This window comes from Arvicanthis niloticus, chromosome 14, assembly GCF_011762505.2.
Source record: "Arvicanthis niloticus isolate mArvNil1 chromosome 14, mArvNil1.pat.X, whole genome shotgun sequence".
Lineage (NCBI taxonomy): Eukaryota > Metazoa > Chordata > Mammalia > Rodentia > Muridae > Arvicanthis > Arvicanthis niloticus.
The window spans coordinates 16,436,377-16,453,089 of record NC_047671.1 but is presented as its reverse complement, the minus strand read 5'-3'; positions in this window follow the sequence as shown (position 1 = coordinate 16,453,089).

Below are 16,713 nucleotides of genomic sequence, written 5' to 3'. Positions count from 1 at the left end.
CGGTCCCTTTCCTCCCTCTAATCCCTGCCACACTCTGCACTTCCTCTTTGTAACCTCTTCTTCTTTAATCATTACGGTTAAATATGTACATATATACAAATAGCCTACTGATTGTATTTATTTTTCCTGGCAAGTACATGTGCTCAGGACTGAGAATTTAGGGTTAGATCATCTATCAGGGAGCTTGTGCCTGGGGAAAACTTACTCTTCTTGAAGTAGCCATTGATTGTCTGTAACAAAATTTACTTATTAGAAGAAAGAAATATTTCTAGGGAGGAGCCTGTTATTCATAGTGGTTAGTGTTTGGATGTACTGTCTAAGAGACCTAGTCCCTCAGCAATGGCTGGACCTGTACTTGTGGTAGTGAGGAGCATGCATGTGGAGGAAGAAGCCTGTAAACCTCCTACAGAAAAACCTTCGATGCCCAGTGCTTCAGCCCAACACTAAAAGAATCCATACAAAGCTGCAGGTTTCCCATGCAACTTCTGAGGTTTTTAATTTACCTTTCTAATATGCTCACATTCCAATGCTAGGAAAGCTAAAACATGAGAATTACATTAAGAATCTGATTCGATCATGGAGATACAGTCACAATCACTTCATTTTCGAGGACCTAGCTGTTTCCTATAACCTTTTTTGCAGCGCATTGCCCTCCAGACACCTGTTATGAATCAGAATAAGCAAATGCTAGTCACCTTGTCCAAAGATAAAGGGAAACTATCTTGCCCTGAGGAATTACACAATTTAATACAGCAAGAAATCTACTCGTGCCTTCGCACTTCTTTTTATCAATGATTTAAAAGATGCATCACCCTCAAAATGAGAGACCTGAAAGAAAAAGGTTAGCCCAAGCCAGAAGAGGTTTTAACCCAAACTGTGTAGATCCGATTAAAGACTGTCATAGAGAAATGGGCTAAATTTGAGACATGAGAAGAGAGGGAAATAAACCATATACAGTAAGGTCTGAAGTGCACCTGAAAGAGAGAGACAACAGGTAAAAGGACTTTGTTGAATGTCTCCGTGATAGAAGGCAGAGATACTGAAGTAGAGAAGATGTGAAGCAGAGATGATAAGGCAGAGATGATGCTGACGCAGAAGTGCTAAAGCCAGAAAGTCTTTCTAAGAATAAAGTACAACCAAGTTATTATAGAACTAGGAAAGGAGGGGCAGAAATTTTCACAGAAGACACAGCTGAAGCATTGTCTCCTCAAGATGACAAGCTGACTGGCACAGCAAGATAACTTGCATGCAGCAAGTAAGTCACTAACTGTCAACTTCAGCCATCTACACTTAGGACTGTGGAGACACTGAGAGTAAAGAAACAAAGTGACTCAGCTGGGAGTATTTGAGGACTATGGGAACCAAGAAAACATGACTTAAAGTTCACTGAGGTACCACATTGAGGGATAGTATTTATGCTTCATTCTCTAGTTCAGAACATGTTTTTAATGTGCCCCTGCTGTCTCAATATTAAGAGTGTATCTTATGCTGATTTTATACAGTAAATATTGTATAAACTGAGTTAAGCTGGTATCTACTGTGTCAAGTACACAAGCACCATTTGAAGAAGAGACTCCATCTCTACCTTGGTGGAGGAATAACTCTAGTATATACAGAGGTTATAAAAAAACCTGGATAAGACTAAACGGCTTAGAAAGAAGACCTTGCCTGCTGCTGCTGCTGCTGCTGCTTCTCTAAACAACAAATGGTGTGGTGGTTTGAATAAGAATGGCCCCCATAAGCTCTTAGATTTGAAGACTTAGTCATCAGGAAGTGGCACTGTTTGAGAAGGATTAGAAGGTGTGCCCTTGCTGGAGAAACTGTGTAACTGGGGATGGATTCTGAGGTTTCAAAAAGCTGTGCAAGGCTGAATTTGATTCTCTCTCTCTCTCTCTCTCTCTCTCTCTCTCTCTCTCTCTCTCTCTCTCCTTGCCCCCCACCTCTTTTTACCTACAGATTGGGATGTAGCTCTCAGCAACTGTTCCCATACCATGAGTGTTGTTATGCTTCTGCAATGTGCCTGCCATGGTAATAGAATGGATTTCTGAAACTCTAAGCAAGCTCCAATTAAGTGTTTTCTTTCATAAAAGTTGCCTTGGTTGTGGTGTCTTTTCACAGCAGTAGAACAGAGTTTAAGACTTCTAGACTCTGCCTGGATTTTGTGCCTTGCTCCATCTGTTACATGTATTTCGACTTGGCCACTCAAAACCTATTTTAAGCTTCTGGCTCTGTTTCTATAGATTGGTCTGATCCTCCATTTGTCCTGATGTAACCTATCTTGACAGATGTCCCCTTCCAATTGACTCTAATAGAGATGGCCTGTTTTGAACACATCACTCCCTTTGAGATGAGAGATACTGAAACTTACTGTTTGACTTATCCTGTGGCACATTAGAAACCAACATGTATGGGCTAAACTATTAAAAATATATTTGCTGATGTTAAAACACTGTTCTTGTATCCTAATTTTGTCAGGGGCATTTCTGTCTATCCACTAAAGGCCTGGAATCAGCCATAGGCCTGAAGACAGTGGTAGGCCTAACATACATGCCTGCTAACACAAAGTCTTGGGTCTCTGTGGAAAAACACTAGAACAGATGGCTAGAAGCTATTGTAAACAAATAGATAGTTGCTAGGCTCTAGTCATAGACCTTGTAGATAGGTGACCTTGGTAGATAGTACCAACTAATAGGACAAGTGAATCATAGGTGGAGTCATCGTGGCCTGTCCCCTGAACCTTCACCCAGCTGACACACTGTTCTGGAAGATATCTGTACTCTCCCTGAACACCTACACTCCAGTGTCATCCCCTTCCCCACATCCTGCCTTTTTGTGTATATAACCCATGTGTGAAAAAGTAAAAATTGTGGTTTGATCAGCCTATAGACAAGCCACTCGTTCTTTGCGTTCACTTGTCCCCCATCTTCTCTTCCAGGTGACCTCCTCGGATCCCCGTTTAATGCCTTGCTGGCCAGGGCATTATTTAAGGTAAACAAAGTAATGGTAGTAAATTATAAATGAATTTTCTTTAATATAAATGTAGCAGTAAGTAAATCTATAAGCTATATATTTTTAGCTTATATTAGTCCCCAGTAACCACAAAAAAGAGAAACAAAGATTTATTTAAAATTGCACCTTATAATAGCTGAGCAATTAGATGATCTATCTTTACTTTCTATGCCATGAGACGTACTTAATACTTGCGTATCAATATTGATCTGGCTCTTTGGACTTCAGGTGTGTCTCCATGATCTCCCTCTGGACCCCTTCCTTATCGCTTCAAATTCTCCTTCTTCCTTGCTCATCTGAATCTCCCTCTTTCTTTCCTCTGGTTGGTAGACATCCCACCCTATTCTTTATTCTGCCTACCCATTTGGTAAGAACTGTTTGCCCAAAATTGAGACAGAAATTCTTGTCATAAGCATTTCAGTGATGTGTCCAGATTGAAAGAAAATATGAGGGCAGAGAAATCAAAATTTGAATAACACAAGGGGAACTTGCTTTTTGTTTGTTTGTTTTTGTTTTTGGTTTTGGTTTTGATTTTTGGTTTTTTAAGACAGAGTTTCTCTGTGTAGCCCTGGATGTCCTGGAACTCACTCTGTAGACCAGGCTGGCCTCAAACTAAGAAATCTACCTGCCTCTGCCTCCCAAGTGCTGGGATTAAAGGCGTGTGCCACCACTGACTTTTACACAATGTACAAAACATTTTGCCTACAGTAAATATGGATATATACAGAGTAACTAAAACCTTAAAATACAACTATTCCTACAGTATTTTATAGGTTCCATTTTCAGTTATTCATCCCATTGAAGTTATTCATTCCCATAAGCTTGAATGTTAGAAATTAATGCTTCCAGACTTTCTGATTCAGTCCTAGTATTAATCAAGATAACACAGCTTACACATTGTTACACATTTGCCCCTGCTTTAATAAAGGACTGGTATGTTCCATGGATATAAAAAATGTTATATAGTAAGAGGGAGAGTGGACCATGGGGGACAGTGTGCCCACTGCTTCTACAAAGCTTCTACAGGCTGTGTTGTCAGGAAAGGTTTATTACAAGGAGAGCCCTGTCACACATTCCTGCCACTAAGAAGGTCTGCGTCTGCATCTCGTCCTTGATCATTTACTTATTCTTTACAGTAAAGTAGCCCCAGGAACTATGGACACTTGGAAAGAGTAACTGTATTCTTCATACCCAGACATATACCAGCAATGTTGCAGCTCTTTCAGATGCCTAGGGAGCAGAGGAGTCGAGTCTATTAGATACTAATTATCTTAAAACGTACTCTATGTACAGCAATGGGCACGGCTTCCTTTGATAAAAAGAAATCAAATCCCTGCTTAGGTCTAACATTAGTTTGTCATAATTCTAATGATAAATATTCTTATCTTTGAAATTTCTCACATGCAGTAAATGAAATATTATCACATTTACCCTACATTGTCCATCTCCAACTTCCCACATGTCTTCCAAAGACTTTCCCTCCCAACTTTGTATCTTTTTTTCTTTTTCCATAATTCATTAAGTCCAATTAGTGCTGTCTATGTGCACATGAATGTGGGATTATCTTGGGAAACCTATACCTTGATGCTACCCTTCCTAAGCAGCTTTCAACTACCAATAACTCCTCAAAAAAAAAACACCCCAAAATACAAAAACAATAAACAAAAAACAAACTATAAAATACCTTCCCATGTCATTGGAATTCTGGTTACTTTAATATTGTGTTGGTCTTAAGCAGGCAACCACTGGTACTGTGAGCTCATGGGTGTGATGACCATGAAGACATATTCAGAAGACATTTCACTGCCCCCTCCCCATCCTCTGCTTCTTAGATTCTTTCTTCTTCCTCTTCATCTATGTCCCTCCCCATGAACCTTACCAGCCAGTAAGTATTGATAAAGATTCCCCTCTTAGAACTCTATAGCAGGTCTTTTGAATTCTTTCAGCTCACATTTTCAGTAACAGCTTTTGCTGCCACAGCCACAGGATACACCATTGGCAGCAGGTTTTTCCACCTGCCTTGCACTCTTGTTCCATCTAGACAGATTCTCATGTTCTCAGTGTGTTGCCAAAGCAACAGTTGTCTATTTGGAACTGATCAGCTTAGCCAAAGGCTCAGTTTCTTTTATGGAAAGTCCCTTGTCCAAGTTCACAAGGCAATTGCCTTTGGGGTATGAGTCTTCCAGATACTTTTGCCAGTACCAATTCCAACACACAGTCTTCCAGAGACTCCGGAATCTGTCCAGCAATATTATCAACCAAAGCATCAGCCTACTATCTCAGACAAAAATACAGCATGATTAAAATGTGCCTTCCATTAACTCAAAGCACCATATTCTACTTCCTTTCCTTCTTTGACTACATAACTTAATTGTATCAGACCAATTAGTGCTTTAAAATAGTCCCAGCACAAGGCTTCTTAAGTGCATGATGTCTTGAATAATAGATAGGGACTTACCTCCCTTCTCTACAAGGGTAGTCAATAGCAATAAATAGCAGTGGTCATTATTGCTTTAGGAGTCTCCTAAAATAAAACTATGAACCTTGCAGGAAAATAAAAGGAACTAGAAAACTTCATATTAAGTGAGGTTACCCTGATCAGAAAACACAAACATCATATCTTCTCTCTCAGTAGAGGCTCCTAGCTACAAATCTTCAGATGTGAGAACATAAGCTTGAGAAACTGAAGGATCCAGGAAAATAGAAATGGACTATTGACAGGGTAGGGGATGGAAGAACAATGGAGAGGGAATAGCAGGATACAAGTAATATAACAAGGGAAATGAGAAAAGAGTGTGGGGGTTCTAGTTAGGGGACAGAGATAAAAATATAAGGATGGGGAAGGGAAACAACAGTAAGAGAGTCTGAAAAAAATCATAAAGATTCATACTATTAGCTCTATGTGTGTGTGTGTGTGTATTATATGGAAAATTTTTATAAATATACATATGTAGTGTAAATAAAGTTTTCTCATCTGGGCTAACTATGCTTCCTCCAAGAGCCAAAGATTATCTAGCAAAAACATCAATACCACACATTCAAAGCCTTCCTTTGAGTTGTTGGTCAGAGTTGTCCAAAAGATTCCCAAAACTTTACAGAATATTGCCTTTGGCGGGTGGGAGAAAGCTCATGAAACCTCAGTTGTATACAAAGGGCAACCAAAGAACGCTGGGAGCTAGAGAAACAGACTTCCTCATGGAAGACCACACCAATTGGTTATGCAGAACTAAATGGTCTGCCCTGAAGTGCGTTCGTACAAGTAGCATTGTACAGACTCAGCAGATTGTATATAAGAATCTATATAAATATATGTCATCTATTCTCCATACATGAGCAAGAAGAGTCAAGATTACCTGTTTACTTCCCACTGTATCTAAAATCCAGCCATCTTAACTAAAATTACTCTCTGTGGCCTCCACTGATTTGATCTACTTGGCATTCTTTGCCTCAAGTTTTGTGTCCTTTCACAACTCCCAGTCACCAGCCAGTCAGTATCCAAGCCTTTGCTCATCCCTTCTGTCTGGTCAGAAACTTCCTTTCTGAGAGCCTTGAATGGTTCAGTCCCTCAATTCATTTGGATACCTACTCCCTAATACTCTCCCAGAGAAGCCTGCCTAGAACAATCTAAGAACAATTTCCTTTGATCCCTCCTCCTTCTATTCACGCTTCTTCACTGACCCGTCACTCTCCACAGTCTTTACTAGCCTTCCTTTCTCCCTAATAATCACATATTTTCTTTGAGTCATATTGATTCTTCCAACAAACAGAATACTCCTTCTTATTAAATTGTTTATACTACATATTGTACTATCTGAAAGAGAACCTCATGCCCAGAAATTAGCTACTGCTCATTAATGAATAAATTTTTTTGGGAATTACTCCATTTTCAGTTTTAGCTATTGGAATTTAATTTCTGCCACAATGAAATAAAAGATTTCACTTAAAAATAAAGTATTTTTGTATCGCTAATGCTGTTACTTAACTACATGTAAAAAAAATAATCCAGTAATAATTCAGTGACACACTGAAGGGAAACTCCCAGCATGCTTCCTGATAATAAAGTATTCTACTGAATTGGAAATTGATGTATAAAACAAGATTTCAAGCAATTTTGAAAAAAATATGGCCAATAAGTGACTTTAGGTTGTAATCTCTTTCCTGATCTAACAGTTGACTGCTGTTTCTCAGCGTGAAGTCACAGCTTTTTCAATATCACTACTTTATAAATCAATAACTTCCTCTGATTCCCTAGAATCCCATATTGTTTTGGAATTAACATTTATTAATTTAAAACTAACTAAGGCTTTGGATGAATGATAACATAAGATTATTGGGGGAATCATTAATCCAGGCTGGTTGACTCTTCCCAGTTTACCTACATTTTTTTGTCCTACTTTAGCAAAAGAAAAAAATACAAATAAAACAAAAAAATTATCCATCTAGTGTCTTGAAAAACCTCCCACTGGAATTTGGAATTTATTCTTGGATCAAGGGTAAATGGTGGAAACATGTACTGACACAGAGAAGGTTTGAGAAAAAATACAGAAGGATAAGATTCAGATTTCTTTCTTGAGATGCCTACTATGTATCAGAGTGGGTGCTGTAGAAATGAGTCCAAATTTAAAGACAAGGTCAGGAAGAGAATTATCCACCATCTTTGATACTTCATTTTCATGTTATGGCTCCAAATTACCCATTTGGACAACCCCAGCATGTCATTAAGTAGAGATTTTTTTTCAAGGGTATTGGAGTTAGGCAAGTTTTCAGAAAAACAGTTAGCTGAGCACATTAATAGAATAACCACAATATGATAAGCTGAATAGGCCTCAGATGATGAGAAAAGCCATTTTTTAAGTATAGTTAAAGACCTATTCTCTAAAAAATATAACATCCAAGGTTAGTATCCCCAATTTTAGTTTTCACCAATTTTCAACAAAAATTGATGGCTTTAAGATCAAAATTCTTTCAATAAAGCTGTAAAGCTCTTCACTTGGTAATATGTTTATACACAGACACACACACACACACATATATATAGACATATATACATATGTATATATATGTCTATATATATATGTGTATACACACAGATACACACACACATATATATATAATATGTGTATATATATATATATATATATATATAATATAATATATGTGTGTGTGTATATATATATAATATATGTGTGTGTATATATATATATATATATATAATATATGTGTGTGTGTGTCTGTGTGTATACATAGACATAGACATACACACACATATATTACATATATATTAATATATAATATATTAATATATATTAATATATAATATAATATATATGCAGATTTTGGGTTCAGACTTAGAGAATATGACCTAAGGTTGAACGCTCTAACACCAATTTCTTGGTTACTCCCCAACAATCCTATGTCTAGCACCAGTTTTCAGATTATAAACCCACCCCTGGCAATTCACTTCCTAACAATCACCAATCAGGAGGAAAGCAGAAGTTAAATTTATGGTTTGGGTTCCAGCACCATCCAATTATTTTAAAGGGTAACAAAATTCCATAATAGCCCCCCAACCAGATGTGTGCCAGGCTACCAGCCCCCATTGTTTGCTTGTCATTTCCTATAAAACCTTGTCCCTCTGAGGACTCACCCTCCCATCCTGCTGCATCAGAGATGGCAGTTTGGCCCAAGCTCCAGCTTGAATAAAGACCTTTGGCTTCTTGGTGGTCCTTTGGAGTTCATGAAACAGGCACAACAATCTACAAAGATAATTTGTAAAAAGAAGAAAGTTTCAACATGACTTTGGAAAGCAAGACTGCCAGAAAGCATAAAAGTAGAACATGAGTGGAACTGAGACTGATTAACAGGGAGTAAGGACTACGACAAAACAACCACAGCGGGATTCAAACTCACTTTAGAAGGGTGATGACTTTTCCAAGACAAAACATGTCTTCAAACTTCTAGATACCAAAGCCAAGAAGAGCCTTTGCTATTGTTCCTCCTGGACACCCAGTGAATCTATGGAAGGCTTGTTGACACTAAAGAACAAAAATGATAGTGAAAGAGGGGAAAGAATATACAGTGACACGGTTTTAGAACTCAGACAGAGCCAATAAACACTTACTGAACCTAGCAACACTGAGCCCAGTGAGGTAGATGATAAGCTCAGAGACAGCCCATTTTATACATTGTAAGTTAATTAATAAATATTTGTCTTCTATACCTAGTATGTGATATTTTCACATCAGTGGTAGAGGTTAGACTACAAAGCTCATTAATTAAAACTTCATGTTCAAGAAGCTGTTAGTGATCAAATCCCGCTCCTTACTCTTTGTACTGATGCCTTTCATCCCTCTGGTTCTAGTGAAAGAGAGATGATTAAATCTCTAAAGATGCTCTGACAGGCCGTGCTCAGGTAGGACATTTTTCTTAATAATAAGCCCCACCCTTTTAAAATCAAAGACAATATCATCTTAATCAACATATTCTTTACTTGAAATCTAAGTGCTGACAACTTGAGATGGTTTTATAGTTCCATGATGGATTTAGGGGGAAAATCCAAAGGAAATTAATTACTTGGAGCCTTGACAAATTTAGAAACTAGTGAAATAATTGGCCAAATTAGTGGTGTTACAAAATATGGGTAATCAGCAGAAGAGAACAAATGCCCAACGGCTAGCCTTAGAAGTCTTCCAGGAACCTTTTTCATTAGCACTTCTGCTTGGTTATTGTGGATGTTAGATATTTGAAAGAAGATGAAAACTAGGAATGGGCATTAGGAAGAATTAGAAAATGTGTAAATGTAGTTAGATATAGACATTGTAAAGCCTGATCAAAGCTGCTGCTTCTTCTGCTTCCTCTTCTTCCTCTTCCTTTTCCTCTTCCCCGCTCCTCCTCCTCGTCTTCTGTAAACCTGGAAATCAGGAAGAGTTGGTACAAATGTTTTTTTTAAACACTGTGAGTCCAATAGATCCTCCTCCAAAAACCCATTCTGTGACCAGATACTTTTTTCTTTTTTAAAACATACTTGCACTTCCCTAAGATAAAAATTTTAAATCATATAATAAGAAGAAAAAGGTTACCAAAAGGGGACCCAGTAGTCCTTCACATGAACAAACAGCAGATTCACGCAGCCAACTGACTTTGTTCAGAGTCAGAGCTGCACTTGCAGGCTACTTAGGAAGTAATGGTGTAAGCATTCTCTGTAAGCTGAGAGCATCCTCAAAAGTTAAAAACTATGTGAGAAAGTGCATTCAGCATAAGAGAAGCCCACAATTCTAAAAGCCTCCATTACTATAAAGAAGAAGACGAAGGAGGAGGAGGAGGAGGAGGAGGAAGAGGAGGAGAAGGAGGAGGAGGAGGAGGAGGAGGAGGAAGAAGGAGGAAGGAGGAAGGAGGAAGGAGGAAGGAGGAAGGAGGAAGGAGGAAGGAGGAAGGAGGAAGGAGGAAGGAGGAAGGAGGAAGGAGGAAGAAGGAAGAAGGAAGAAGGAGAAGAAGAAGAAGAAGAAGAAGAAGAAGAAGAAGAAGAAGAAGAAGAAGAAGAAGAAGAAGAAGAAGAGGAAATCTAACACAAGAAAATATGTAGAAAAGTTATAGAAAACTAAGAAAAACAGAAAAAAATGGAACTGGGATGACAAGAACAAAAGATGCAAGTGACAAATAGTACAAATACTCTAAAAACTCAGGATCTTCCTGTCCCTAGAACTGGGCTGTTTTGTCTGGCCTCAGTGAGAGAGGATGTTCCTAGTCCTGCACTGATTTGAGGTGTCAGGGTGGGTTGTTACCCAGGGGAAACCTCACCCTTCTCAGAGATGAAGGGGAAGGATGGAGAAAGGGACCAGCTGAGGGGTGAACTGAGAGGAGAAGGGAGGCTGTGATCTGGCTATAAATCGAGTAAATAAATAAATAAATAAATAAAGGAAAAAAACTTAAAAATTTTAGGATCCTGGTCTTTAAGACATAATAAGGAACTATCTACCAAGGGGGAGAGGGGCACTACTCATGAAAGAAGTAACAGAAGATGATGAAAAATCATGATGTGCTCTAGAGAAGCATCAGGAGACACAAGTCATGTGAGATCAGATGAATCAGATAAAGTCAGAACTATGACGGAAATAAATTATTTTCAATGAACTATTTCAATGAAATTTAATCTCCGTTCTTTTAGCAAGTCTATATATTTCAGTGTGAGATGATTTCATTTCAACTGAAATTTTCCAACTTTATCTTGGAAACAAAGCATAACCTTTGCATTAGCAAATTAGAAGGCAAAACAAAACTAAAACCTCAGAGCAGTTTTCTTACACTCTAAAAGTCTTGGTGGAAACCATTGCTGCTGATCTAAGACATCATAAACTATTATTCACTCAATCACTATGCTACAGTTAGGAAGTTGATACATGTTCACCCTGTGACCTCTCTTGATCTGACTCTTGCAACATTTCTTCTTGGGTTGGCCAAATGCAAAACTGGTTTGACTTAAAAAAAATAAAATACTCCCAGTTCTTATGAGCAGAGAAATTGTTGATTGTGAAATAGCACACTCAAATACAGCAATGGTTGAGTCAGGAATGGAGGGTATCATAAGAGATTCAACCATTCCTTATATCAGATGATTAGTATGTGCACTGAACATATGCATCTAGCCTACACCTGACTCTCAAAATCATGCATTCCAACAGGAGTGTTACCTTGTTCTAATTATCAAAAATTGACTCCATAGATAGGCAATAAGCAGGCTGTCAGGATTCATCCTGCTTACTCCATCTCATTGGATGGTTACACTAGTCACAAGCAGCCTTTCTGCATGGTGACCAGTCTGGCACTGTATGAAGGAAGCTCTTCCTCATGATTGAAAACTTTAAGTAAATGAATGTACCCTTTCCTTAATAATTTTTTAAAAGCTCCTTTAACAGGATTTGAATGAGTAGACGCAGGTCATTTTGCTTTGTTGGGCTTATTAGAACACATCAATCACAAATATTGAGAGACTATGTATGATGCTGCTCACTGAAAATGGGAAGATCTAGGACTGACAGGCAACGAAATCCTACACTCTTCTGCCTCATTAATCATCAAAGTAATTATTATCTTACTTGGTATTTGCACGCCATTTTACTGGCTAGATTTTTCTTCCACAGTTACTGGAAGAATGAAGTGAGTATCTTACCCACTAGTACTTTGTAAAAGAACAATGTATGGATGAAAAGCTTGGTGACAAGGCCAACTCCATACACATGTATACACACACACACACACGGACTACTCATATGTGCGTACATATTGATTTTCATTATTACATGATATAAATAACTATGTTTCATGTTAATATGTTTGCTTAGATTTAACACCTTGCTGTGTAGAGATACACTTCATTCAGCTTCTCTTTCCATTGCAGAGAGTCAAAGCTTTAGCAACAAAAGTTCATTTATTGAATAAAAATGTGTAGGGTTTGGGTTTATCCTAAAGAATTTTTTATTTAAATATTTCAAACTGTTAAATCAACTTCTTTTGACATAGGAAACAGTGCTCACTGAATCCATCTTGAGATTTATTTGGAGGGGTAGCAACAATTAGCCCTCTGCAGTACTATTCTATTGCCTAGCTTTTTTTTTCAATTGCATTTTCAGTATCTTCAGAACTGGTAAAAATGCATGTTCCTACCTTTATTAATGAGCACCTCGCCAGACAGCATTGAGTGTGTCACAAGGAGTAAAATCAAGCCATCCCAATGATCAATTTTATGATTCAATCCTTGTAAAAGCAGCCCCTTTTATCCAATAACAGAAGATCTATTTATCATTCCTTAAAACTCCACATCAAGACTAGCAACCACAGACCCGAGGAAGAAGGCTGTCCTGTCGGTGTAAAGTCAAGAAGGGCCACAGGGCAACACCTCAGCTAACAAGTGAGGCGTTCACACTATGTGTGGAATGTGTGTGTGTGTGTGTGTGTGTGTGTGTGTGTGTGTGTGTTTCTTTGTCATCATAAGAGAGATTCTAAGATAGTAAGAATTTTTTTTAAAAAATCAATCCAAGCCTGAAAGTAAGAAGGTAAACACTTTTCATTGTCATGCTAGGAAGATACACCTGTGTGTAGTTTATCCTCTAAATCGCTCATTGTTGCACCTGGAAAGAATAGGGAGTTATTTCAGGACATCTGGAACCCACTGCATTTGCCTGCTGTATCCCTGTAAGGAATCACCTGGGAAATTTGTATGCCTTTATTCCTGGATAAAATGGACACAACTCTGCATTCTGTCTTATAGATTCAGTTGCTGAGGTTTACTGCAAAACTGAAATAAGCTAATAAAAAGCACATGTTTAAAATTGCAGAGGACTAAGACACGAGGCAGGATAAATACTTTTCTACAAATATGCTGAGTGTACTTCACCAATACCAAAGAAAGGCTGAGAGGACTTGAAGAAAAGAAACACCAACAGTCTGACAACAGTGAGCCAAGAGAATTTTTTTTTTTTTTTTTTTTTTTTTTTTTACTTTTAGCATTATACACGTTTAGGTACTACATAATGTCTCAATGACTTTCCATCAAAGGCTCCTGCAGAAATGGCAAACTCTGCCTGACATAAGTCAATTACAATTGATCAAGGCGATCAGATTAACTCCCCAGCTCAGCACATTCTGGGCTGTCAGGCACCCAGGTTCTGCTGCAGAGTTTCATGGGACTCCCAAGGTGGAGTCTGCCAGAATTGATTGCCCCATTGCTGACTCTGTACACAGAGTCTGTGGCATTAAACACTTTAACTGTTGTAAGAGAGTTTCAGTTTGTCAATTGATCAGAGTCTTACAGATGCATGTGGATTGAGGAATAAGACTGAAGAAGGAAAGAAAGAAAGAAAGAAAGAAAGAAAGAAAGAAAGAAAGAAAGAAAGGAGGGAGGGAGGGAGGGAGGGAGGGAGGGAGGGAGGGAGGGAGAGAGGGAGGGAGGAGAAGACTGAGAACATGTGTCAAAATTAATAGCCAATAAAGAAGGTCAAAGAACCCCAGTGTTCTAACTTAAAGGATTCCCAACTGTACATTCTTAAACCTTCTTTTATATAAATGCATGAGGATATCTTTTTGAGAGGTGTGTCCCAACCTACAGTGCCTGGGAGACTTCTAGAACTCAGTATGGATGATTTTACTATTTTAAATGGTTAAAATAAAATAAAATAAAGTGTTGGCATCTAAGCTACCACTGCTTCTTAACTTCCTAGTTAACTTGCTTGTTAACTAGGAGTCCAGCAACAAGAGTCATTATTTCCTGGAGTGTTTGTTGAGCTGACAGTTTTAAGGAATCTTAAAAAATGACTCTTTGGGAAATAAATTTTAAAGTGTCATTCAACCTTTAGGTTTTTTTCTTTCTTACTCTTGAGCTTTTTTTTTTTTCAATCAAGGTGTGGGGGGAGGGGATGAACCATTCTGAAGAAACATCTCCTCTTTTACCACAGGTTTTCTTCCTCAGCACTGTCTCTTCCCAGTTCTCTGGGCTATCTTTATCTTTTTTCTTTTTCTTTTTTTCTTTTTTAGTCATCGTCTAGGTAAAGAACGATCCCAGAGCTCTTCAAGTATATCACACTACAGTTGTTTCTGTTTATTCAGGTCTGGTCCACAAGACAGGTGAAGCCACAGTTATTTACTGCCCCGTGCACATGTATATACAATGATTCTTTCTTTACAAGTCTCCCCTGCTTTCCATCTCTTCAGTGGAGCTTGAAAACCCCCAGGCAGATATATCAATGCTTCATCAGACTTCCATTGTCCAGGCACCAGACAATACGCTGAATAGTTCCAAAAGAAAATCACTACCTGCTGATAGACAGAGTAGATGTTACTTACCAGATGTCTGGCTTTCATTGTTGCTAACTTGTTTAATTTCTGCACCGAGCAATGAAAGTATTTTGATCCTTCAAAGCAGAAATGTGCTCTGTACCAATTGATTCCAAATGGCCTCTCTTTAGATTGAATTTTTATTTTATTTGGTTGAATGATTTTGTTTCATTTAAACCTGCATTTATGTGAAAGATTCAAATAATGCTTTCCAATTTGCATTTCAAAAACCGAGAATCTTCGTGTTTATGAAATCACTTTTGAGTTGCAATTACAGTTCTTTGTCTCTGGGATACACAACATGTAATTGGGTCAACACTGTTAATGAAGGACTAGTGTTACTGTTAATGAGCGACGAGTGCTAGCTTCAGTGTTACATCCCCAGCAGGTGGTAAATACAATATGTTAAAATAGATAATTATGTTAATGTTTCAAATATCAACAGAAGAAAGAAGTCATTAAAAACATGTAACTAGGGGGTTAAAGGGGACAAACACAAACTCCACATTTACCCAAAGGGTAGTTCCTCCTTCCCAAGACTTTTATCCTGTATCTAAGTGGCCACTTCTGTTAGTTCACAGCTCATCAAAACAGCAAGAAAAGTTAGCTGATTGATCTTGGCTGGTGTGGACATCCTGACAGCATGACTACTAATAGACTCTAGTACTCAGAACTTGAACTGTTATCATGAAGATAAAAAAAAAACAAAAAAACAAAAAAAACAACCTTACTGCCCCATCCTAAGAAACTTCCCAGGGTGTAAGACTCATAAAAAATTTTAAAAAATCATTTTTCTGGTTTATTAAACAAAGAAACCTGCAAAGAGTAGCAACACACACACACACACAGAGAGAGAGAGAGAGAAAGAGAGAGAGAGAGAGAGAGAGAGAGAGAGAGAGAGAGAGAGAACAGTTGGTAAGATATAAAAAAATAGTAGAAACAAAATGAAACTTGAAAGTAAGAAAACAAAATATGGGATAAAGTAATTGATAAGAGCTTTATAAAGAAGCATCTTTATGTCTGCTAATGATGCTTTGTCTTCTTTTTACAGAATGTATAATTACTGGTAACTTTAAAGTGGGGACATTTAATTCTGATGCATATAAAACTTGAACTTGAGAAAACCTTTGCTTTAGGGAACAGCTCAATGATCCCAAACACTTCCCATCTTTCTGACCTGCTTTCTCTACAGAAATGTGCAGGTGGTCACTGGGTACTTGACCTGGCTTTGCATGCTACATCCTTACCATGGTGTCCCTAAACAGAAGATGGGCAGAAAACTACTGTTCTCTACATCCTTCTCAAAAAGAAAACGAACTCAGTCCCAACCCTCACAGACTTCCCTTTATAGATTGACCTTAATAATAACCTTATAATCAACTAAGTAGACAAGAATTAAATGAGGCTTGCCATGAAAATGTCATGAAGCTCTCTCACCTTGCATCTGGAGGATTCTGAGTCTGTAGGTGACATAATTGAATGAGATTCCTGAGGTTGGGGAGAAAGTTAGTAATAGGCAACTGAAGAATCAAAGCTGAGCTGAGGTACCTGTTCCCTGAACATGCTTGCTACATGTGGATAGAAATCAGAGGGCAGAGATCTAAAGTTAAATAGGGATAAAACACCAAATTCTCTGCAGGTAACTTCTCAAATAACAAAAAGCAAACCGTACCCCTGAGGAGATTACCAGGTAAGGAAACATTACAACAGCTTTCCCTTCGGCTAGCAATATGCTTTTGTGATATAACGCTGGCTGTTACTCTCAGATGAAAAACTCTTAAAGAAGTTGAGAACATCAAATGTTACACTGGAGACAATTTTCAGTTTTACCTGGATGACCAGATTCTGTGAGAGAATCACAGAACATTAGCCTGGTAG